Consider the following 10100-nt stretch of genomic DNA (forward strand, 5'->3'; position numbering starts at 1 on the left):
ATATGTTTAATGACAGTTTTGTGAGAGGACAGGGTAGCAAATAGATAAAAGGTTTGGGATTGGAGAATATGCTTGATTATGATAGCTTTACCTCCAAAAGATAAGAATTTGCCTTGCCAGGCACCAACTTTGTTCTGCACTTTGGATGTGAGCTCATTGAAATAAGAAGCTCTCTTGTAGCCAATGAAAATTGGACAACCTAGATAGGTAAAAGGGAACTCCTTTTGGGAGTAACCTGTCCATTTCTGAATTTTACTGTTGTGCCTTCTAGAGGTGGAATTGTGGGACAAAAAGAAGCTCTTATCAATGTTAACTTCTTGTCCTGAAGCTTGCTGATATTTCTTAAGAACTTTCATGATGAGCTTGATTGATTTCTTCTCCCCAGATGAGAACAGAACTATGTCATCAGCATAGCTAAGATGGTTAACTTGAGGGCCTCTGCGGTTCATGTAGAAACCTTTGAAATTATCATTGTCATATAGCTTATTAAGACCTCTAGAGAGAGCCTCAACAGCTAAGATAAAAAGTGAGTCACAAAGGGTCACCTTGTTTAAGACCTCTTATGGATTTGAAGAAACCAAACCTGGTGCCATTAATCAGAATAGAGTACCAATTATTAGTAAGCAACCTGAAGATGTAGTCAACAAAGAATTCAAAGAAGTTCATCTTCCTTAGAACAACCATGAGGAAGCTCCATGATAGCTTGTCATAAGCTTTAGACATATCTAACTTCATGACAATATTTCCTTCAGGGTTGTCTTTTCTAATGCCATGAACAATTTCTTGGGCCAAAAGGATGTTTTCAGTGATTAATCTTTCCTTCACAAAGCTGACCTTGTTTCCAGCAATGGTATCCTTAGTTTCCATCCAGTGACCTTGATTGTTTTTTATTCTGTGAATATGAGCTCTTCTCCTTTTCTCCCTTATAACACTATGGAAGTATTTGGAGTTTGTGTCTCCCTCTTCAGCCCACTTGATGCTAGCTTTCTGCTTTAGGATAGAAGTTTGAGCCATTTGGTATATTCTGAATGTGTTTTGTAGTAGGCACATTTCGTCGAGATCAGTGTTGTTATTTTCATATTGTTGTTCCAACTGGTCAATATCATGTTTATACTTCTTAACAGCAGCAAAGACATCACCAATAGTTTGTTTGGACCATGTGCTAAGCCCTTTAGCAGTTGCTTTGAGCTTTTGTTGTAAAGTCCATAGAGTGTTGCCATGAACCTGTGTATTCCATAAGTTGTCAAGAACTGAGAGATAATCCTCCTGGTTTGTCTAGAAATTCAGAAACCCAAAGTACTTTATAGGCTCATCATTATCATTTCTGGTCTGGTAGAGAAGAAGTTTGTGATCAGAACTAGTTTTGGCTTTGTGGACTACTCTGATAATCTGAAACCATTCACCCCATTCTTCATTAATAAAATTATCTAGTCTCTGTAGATTCGTGTTCTCTCATTTCGGCCATTACACCATGTGAAGATGCCTCCACTATAGCCAATGTCCACCAAATTACAATCGTCCATGCATGTGATAAAATCAACACTCTCTCTAAGTTTGTGAGGAACACCACCTTGTTTCTCATCAGCACTAAATATTGAGTTGAAATCCCCTAATACGGTCCAGGGGGCATTAATAGAGGAGTGAAGTCTTCTCAACCTCCTCTATAGTCTTCTTCTTTTAGCTTCTGTTGATTTAGCATATACCCCTGTAACATCGAAATTTTTGCCATCAAATTTCCCTTGCAGAGTAAGCTCTTGTCTACTGTTATTGGCAACTGATAGGTTGAGGTAGTTATTCCAAAAGACCCAAACTTTACTATTCTTGTTGGATGCAGCTTTATCAAAACCCAAGAAGGTTATCAAGAATTCAATGTGTGAAGCATCTAAGAAAGGCTCTTGTAACACTACTAAGTTAACTTTGTGCAGTCTCACAAGTTTTTCAAGCCTTATACTTGCTCCTTTTGAAACCATTCCCCTGATATTCCAAATTTCTCCAGACGATGTTAATCATTAAACTGTCGGGATTTGTTTAGCACCTTGATCATGTGTGGTATTAGAGGGTTGTGATCACCTCCTTTACCTTTTGTTGTTCTGGTATTGATCCCTCTTGGAGATAGATTCTGTTGTTTAATGATTAGATCTCTTTCTTTGGCAACAGGATCTTCTATGTCATCTGAGTCCTTAACATATTCCTCAACCCGACTGTAGACCATTGGCCACATCTTCCTCTTCACCATCCCCATCACTTAATTCATGTTCTTCTGTGGCACTAGCATAGTTTTCTTTTTCTTCGAGTTGTCCAGTATCATCTTCAAGTTTTCCCTCCTCGATGTTTCTACTTTGTATATCAGGACCATGTTTGTCAAGGGACTCAGATTCCTCAATAGTTTCTAAGGAGCCCAAATCTCTCAGATTCCTCAATAGTTTCTAAGGAGCCCAAATCTACCACCAGTTTGCCAGTAAGTCCCTCTAAGTTGAAATCAGTGATTTTGACCAAAGTATCAAATTCTTTAGAAACTTGGTGGTTACTGGAGCTGCACTCTTCTTCAGTGTTGTTGGTGTTCTTTTCAAAGGTACTGGACTGTTGTGAAATATCATTGTTGTCATGACTTTGAGCTACCTTTTTCTTTGCCGTCTTTGTTTCCACACTCTTTGTCGGGTTTTGTCTTGGTCCAAAAGTAAATTTTTTCATGTTCATAAGACTAGCCCTTCTGCTTTGTTTCCTTCTTTTGTTTTTCAGGATCTTTCTCTATTTTTCCCGATCCATTTCAGCTGCTGTTTTGGGAGCTTGAAAAGCTTTGGTGTTATCAGAAAGGTGTTAAAAAAAGTTTTTTTCCTTGGTATTGGGAGGATATTGGGAATAGGTTTTATATTTTCATTGTAATTGGGTTGGTAGTGTTTTGTCCTTCCGGTATCGGGAGTGATATCGGGAGATGGATTTTGTGTTGATTTTTTGAAGTAGTACTTCTTTTGGTCTTTCCTCTTTTGTAAGTATGCTTTTTATACTGTTTCGCACCACTGCTTTGTCCCCCCTCATGACTAGTTCTACATTGTTGGTTTCCATTAGTTTCTAGGTCCACTTTGGCGGTGTCAAGTTTTTCAGTTCTAGCATCTTTGTTTTCCAGTTTTTCTTTGTGAGCATTGTTCTTTCTGGATTCAGCTTTGCAAGTGGTGTTGTCATGTCCTTGTAGTTTACAAGTTTTATAGTATGCTGGAACTCCTTCATATTCCAGAACTTGTTCATACCCCTTTCCTCCAACTCCCTTCTTTTCATGTCCTATGAACATTGAATTAGGCAGAGCTTTGGTTAAATTGACTTCTATACGAACCTTTGCCATACTTGGTCTGGACTTTGTAAATGTTGCCATATCCTCTTTCAGCGGGGTTCCCACTTGTGCCAGAATTTGTTTTAGATAATCCCAATTATATATACGGTATTTCAATCCAGGAATCAATACCCATATAGGCGCAAGAGGCGTTTCTTCATTAGGGTCAAAATCAGGTGACCACTTAAAAGTCCGCATCATACTATTCGAGATGGTAATGAATCATTGAAAATAAAAAAAATTGAAATCGCATTCACGGGTAAAGTTGATGAAAACATGTCGGTAATCGAATACTCCAATGGTGGTCGTACCTTTTAGGGGAATTTGATCCTTGAATTTGATCTTCGATGGTTTCGATTACGTTTCTTCGTAGTGAATTTTTCAACCGCAGTGTTCGCTTTTTGATCATAATTCCATAATACTCGTTATCTTGGAAAAATACGCACGGAGAGCTGCGAGTCAGTTCGTCGAGCTATGATTTTCGAGTCAAGTCCGTTGCTGGTGAATCGGGGGATCTTTGCGTGGCATTGCGATAGTGAGACGTTTTGATTGTTTTCTCGTGAGGGTTCGCACTGTGCGGGGGTCTTTGTGTTGGCCGCACGCCACGCAAATTCCGGCGCCCGAGCGCTCATCGAGGGCGGAAGTTGTGATAACACGCGTCGAAAGCGAGAGTAGGAGTTCTGTGGACCGACCGCATAGAAAGTATAACGTAATTGAACTATTATATTAGCAGAAGGAAGAAGACCTTCTCTCTAACTTTTGTGTTGTATATTTGATTTTCCAAAAGTCAATTCTCATAAAAGTATACGCAGGTCCCACATTATTGGGAGTAGTTGCAAAGATTATAATCACATGATAAGCCTTAAATTTTCACCATTAATAGGATCTGCTTAGCTTAGTTCTTTTGTCAAAAAATTGATATTAGCATTATAACAAAGTGTTCGTGTGTGTGAGATACTTGATTAAGATCCTATTACATGTTTCTGACAACCTTTTGGCTGGATTTCCGTGTTTAGTTTAGTTGAATATGCTTTCTGACAATTCAAAACTTGTTTTGAATTAATGTTACCTCTTGTTCACGCTTAAGGAAATGGATTAACAAGTAGGTACACCACTTTTATATTGGTTTAATTGACAACTTCGGATGTGTAAAGTGTTGTTTGTTTCCCTTAGCCAAAAATCCCCTTGAACTAGTTAAGTAGTATGTTTATTTGAGTTTAGGAATCTGTTTATATAGGTTTCAATTAATCTTGCTTGTTACACCTCTCTTAAAATTCTATTTCTTAGATATTAGTTTATCATGAGTTTAAGGATCTCGAACTGTCAAGGTGTATGTTTATAGTCAAGTCCTCTGCATATTTCATAGTAAAAGGGGAATCAGTTTGTGCTAAAGTTTTCATGTTTAAGTCTTTTAAATGATTAACCTGGGAATGCCTCATTTTTAGATAGCAATATCTTGGGATTTTACAAATTAAATAGAGTTAAAGAGTGGCGGTTTAATCAACATGCTCTTGAGTAATCTTTAAGTTGATGTTATAGGATTCATATTGAAATTTTGAAGTGAGTTATTAAGATCCTTGAACCTTATTGTTTTGGGGATCTTAAATGAGCTTTAATTGTTTACAAAAAGGGTTCTTATTTGTTTACCCATCTGAACGAATAAGCATGGGCATATGAAGGACACTGGTGACTGTTTCATGTTCCCATAATTTGTTAGTTGCATAAACTTGTAAAGCATGTTGAATTAGTTAAGTTTTGTGAAAAGCCATGAGCTCTAATCATCTACTGTCTTGAGAGTTTGTTTGAATTCTTTGTACTGGCTGAAGTTTGAGACTACTGATCTGAAGCAAATTCGAATGAAAAATGGTTTGTTTACTTATTTTCTTATATGTAACATGAATATTCAAATTACTTTTATGGAAGATCTTGTCAAAAGATATTGTTTTGAACATTACTGGAAAGACCTTTCTGATTTCCAGATCATTATAGATATTCAAAAGATCTGGTTGTTATGATTGATGATTTCACTCCCCTGCTTAAACTCATTTGTTGTTTTAAATTGGAAGTATTGTTTTTCATATATGTCATAATTCAATGTTGTTCCTGCTGTTGCTATTTTTTTTCCTCACGGATGCATCCTTAAAACCTTTATGTGACCAAATGCTTTAGGATTATTTTTTACAGGATCTTGTATTGTAAAACCAGCTTGATGAGTTCTCTTTCTTTTGAGTATTTCTGCAAAACACAAACCTATCTAAGTGTGCTTTTCAGACCAACAGGATTCTAGTTTTCTTGTCTCCTAAAAAAATAGACTAGTTTAAGAAGCTGTAATCCTGAAATTTTGCAAGCATCATCCTTTCTTGGTTTTGGTTAAATAATGTCTATCCTACAAGCATGACTATGTTGTTAGTTAGGTGTTAAAAGGAACCTCTTACTGTTGGTATTCATATCTGTATAGAGTTGAGAAGTCAAGGCCTTCAAAAAATGAGTATGACGTTGAGCATAAAACTGTTAGAAGTGTGATTAAGTCGGTCTAGTTTATGATGTGCTTTTCATTTGACTGATATTAGAGGCTCTGAAACTAGAGTCAAAATGAAATATTTCGGACTTGAACCACAAGATTTTGCACTGAAAGTTTGTGTAACATGTTGCTATTTTGGGAGGTAAATGCTTGTGTGAGTTATATTTGAACAAACGGTTTAAAATGGTGTGATGTTGAGTCTAGGCTACTGTTTTGGCTTGAACATCAGGAGTTTTTCTGTACCCTCATGTTATGCTTATTATGATTGCATTGGGGACAATACATATTTTTGTGTTTGGAGGGAGGGGTACTTTATTTTTGATAATGACTGTGGTAGATAGGTAATATTAGTGTGATCGTTTTGGTACCAATAAAGGTTTAAACTTTGGCATATGAGTTGTTGATTTTGAAATGGAAAAAGAGAATGACTGAAGTTGATGATTCATGTTGTGACTTTAAGGTTCAATTTTTGGTTCTTTGTTCACTAATATGTAGTCTTCGTCCAGTTCAACGTATGTTCGTGGGCTTAGGTAGTGAGTTATAAAATTTAAGGGCTCAACACTTTTGCCACTTCGTGGCCACGGAATAGGTTCGTTAGAAAACGAACTCAACACATCCGTCCAGTTTAACTAGTTCGTGGACATGAACGATGTTCGTGGACTCAGGCACTGAGTTATAACATTTGAGGGCTCAGAACTTTTGCCGCCTTCGTGGCCTCGAAGTAGGTTCGTAAAAACGACCTCAACACGTCAGAATCCAGTTTAACGAGTTCGTTGACACGAACTATTTTCGTGGAGGCCACGAACTTTGGTCCACCCCTACACTCTTTTAATTAGTTTTTCATTCTTGTAGTTGTTTGTTTGTTTTCTTTTGAGTTCTCGGGAACTAGCATCAGTTACATCACTGTCTCAGGTGCTATGGCTAATCGTTCACTAGTACAACTTACCGACAAGGAGGAACATCTTGAAATTGGAGCTTGTCTTTCAGGAACTATATATAAAGGAGTGTGCAGAGGAATCTTGACGTATTTGGTATCAAGAAAGATGTGACCGTGTTCATCTTTCAAACCAAGAATGCTGCCAAAGGCTTTGTCCAACAACTTGAAGATGCAAAAACAAAAGTAAAAGCAATAGGAAAAGATTGCTCATTCCTTGTTTGTGTCCACTTCGTTAAAGCATTTATCAAAACAGACGGAAAAAAGGAAAAAAAGGGATATTATGTTATTACTGAACCATTATCCAAGTTTGATGCTAATGGATTGAAGATCTTATTCAATCACAAAAGTAAACATTCCTGGCACAAAGAATCAAAAACTACCCTTAGGTTGGGTGACGGCCCAAAAGAGCTTTTTAGGTAAGCCTTCTGAATAATCTAAATCTGTTTCTATTATGTCATTATATTATAATTGAAATTTTATTTCCTTTTTTTTTATTTGGCAGGGAAGTTGGCAAAGCAATGTATGCTTTGAACGAAGCTGGTCTTTTTAGCAATAAAATTATGTTTGGAGACGATGCTATTCATAATCCTAATGACAACTATCCAGGTATTTGGTTTGAGAGTGACCTAAGACTTAGGCTCTCCAATTGCAAGTGTTTCAATGATGAAGAGCATTGCAAAATTGCGGAAAAAGATTGGATTGACAGGGGCTTGAAAGAAGATGTTCTTCAATACACTGAAACACTATGTTTCAAGTGTTATTTGATATAAACTACTTCATTTGTAAAGTTTCACAAGATTGTTGATATTTAGGTTTAATTTTTTACGTCAGATCTATTTCTATAAAACAATATACATAAATAAGTGTAGTTGTCACATATTTATCTATCTATATCATATTATACTAAAAGTAGCAAGCTCCTACCTTCAAGTTTAGATTACCATTTTGGCCCTACAGTAAATCAAAATTTAATTAAATAAATAGTAAAGTTTTATTTAAACAAATAAAGTTGATCAGTGGCAGCACTAAAATGTCCCTTAAAAATTAAGTGACCATTTTACCTTCTTAAAAAAATAAACTTACCTTTCATTAAACCGAATTAGATAAATAGGAAGTGGAGTCTTTGTGTCTTCCAGTTACAAACTCCATTCAATTTCCACTAGAAATATAACATTTCCTTGGTTCTTTTTCCCTGTCTTATAACTTTTTATTAATTTATTGTGCTAATAAATAATATTAATGAAGAGCTATGATGGCAATGAAGAGTGGTAAAAGGACTATGAAGAGTCATATTGAGAGTTAATAGCAACTGTCCACATACTCTCATCTATTACACTACCATCAAGACAGTTCTATCTAGGTCAGAAACGGGACTGGTAGTGTTGAGTTGTGCTTGACTCGATTTAAATGTTTACTCTCAGTTACACCCAGTATTATGTCCATAAACATGTCAAATTTGTGTAGTTACACCTAATTACATACAAATAAATTTTAAGAGACTTTCAAAAAGACTTTTAAGGAATTGAGTTAAGGTAGTATTATTCAAAATTTTAAGAAGTTAATAACTAAAATTGTTCCATATCATTCCCTTGAGACAACGAGTGATTAATGCTCTGTATGTAGATGTCAGCTCCCTTAAATTCAAAGTTTTCAAGTGGAATTCCCTTGCTGATATAATTAAAATTCTTGATCCGTTTCTATTAAAAGTATGACTGCGAGAATCTTTACTTATAGAGAACTCTTAATTTTGTACTAAAAAGGCAAAGTATTTAGTAGCATGAATCAGGACCGAATCGAGTGGCATGGACAACAGAAATCAAATTCAATACGTCATTTCATATTTAATTTTTTTTTTACTGACAATCACTTCATAGTACTAGCTAGAATATAGTATCAAATTAAGTTTAAACTGGATGAACTGCACATTTTTTGTTCGATCAAGTGTCAGATCTATAAAAAACAAACAAATCATATACTAAAATAGATGCTTATAAGAAATGATCAAATCACCACAAAATTGTGTTAAAGCTTGCAGTAGTGAGAGCTCCTAAACTGTACGCTTAACTAGAATCACACTAATGAAGAAGGAAAAAATAGCCTCTCGTCCTCATTAACATAGAACATGTGATGTCTGATTCTTGTGAAATAGCTAAATAAGACAATTAAATCAACGATTTATAAAATGTCTAATCGATAAAATAAAATAAAATAAAATAACCAAATCATACTAAAATAGAAAACATTAGCATTTCGACAAAACTGCAAGCTTAATTAGATTCTAAACTGCAAGCTTAATTAGATGAGCAAATCATCACAAAACTGATTTAGGAATACCCTTAGGAGTTGGAACGGTTAGTTTTCATCTTAATATTAAATTTTTAATTATTAGTTTTAGTTTCTTTAATTATATTTCTTGCATTTTTCAGATTCCTGCCCCTCAACCTGAACCTGAGACTGAAGAATCAAACTGGAATCAAACTCGCATCAGGTACGTTGAGGCCATTCAGTTGAGAATTATTTTGTATATCCAATGTGTGGAATGTTAAGGTTAAACAATAAAATAAAAGTTACTTCTTGTTTAGGTGAGCATGCTACTATATAATTCATTATATATACATGTAAAGAATATCACTTGTTAGCTCCATCGATGACTAAGAGATCTCTCACTTGTTCATTAAATATCTCAATTATTTGGACTCCCACTTCATATTCTATCATGTCCTTTCTATCTTTTGTGTTGAACAAACTACGCAAAGCACGATAATTTGCATCTCATGTCTCCTCTTTGTCAAGTCTGGTCCACTCTGAAAGCATGAACAATATATAGTTGTAAAACATAGCTAATGAATACTATAACAACCGATTTTATCTCATAAAGCAATTGACAAATCTCATATCACTTAAATATCATGGTGTATGTCTTTCTTGAGCTAGTTTGTCTATAAGCAAAAATACAAACATTAAAACTATCAAGGACGGATCTAAATTTGTTCTGCAAATATAAAAAAAATATTGATTAATAGAATACTCCACAAACACAATATCATGATAAGATAAAATAAGGCATCTTGAACTCATTTTTCAAGAACATCAAGTGAAAGATAGATTTCTAAGATATTATGCACAAATAGTCATAATAAAGAGAAGAAAATGTGCTACTTATTATAAATAAAAAAGGAAGAAGGTGCTAAAATGAGCCGAGAAAGAAGACATACCTTGAGCTGGTTTAGTTTCAAAGACCATGTTGAAAGTGAAAATCTTCCTAGCATCTTTCCCATGCTTACGAGGATAAACAATCATGATATCTCTATTTTCTC

General features: G+C 35.2%; 1 long non-coding RNA gene across 1 annotated transcript; it reads left to right on the top strand.

Moving 5' to 3' along the window:
• The first annotated feature begins 5817 nt into the window (after nt 1-5817).
• Nucleotides 5818-7660, top strand: LOC132037540 (uncharacterized). Its single transcript, XR_009409917.1, has 2 exons — nt 5818-7199; nt 7286-7660. It is a non-coding gene; the product is annotated as an uncharacterized LOC132037540 (long non-coding RNA).
• The last annotated feature ends 2440 nt before the right edge of the window (nt 7661-10100 follow it).

Source organism: Lycium ferocissimum, chromosome 11, assembly GCF_029784015.1.
Source record: "Lycium ferocissimum isolate CSIRO_LF1 chromosome 11, AGI_CSIRO_Lferr_CH_V1, whole genome shotgun sequence".
NCBI lineage: Eukaryota > Viridiplantae > Streptophyta > Magnoliopsida > Solanales > Solanaceae > Lycium > Lycium ferocissimum.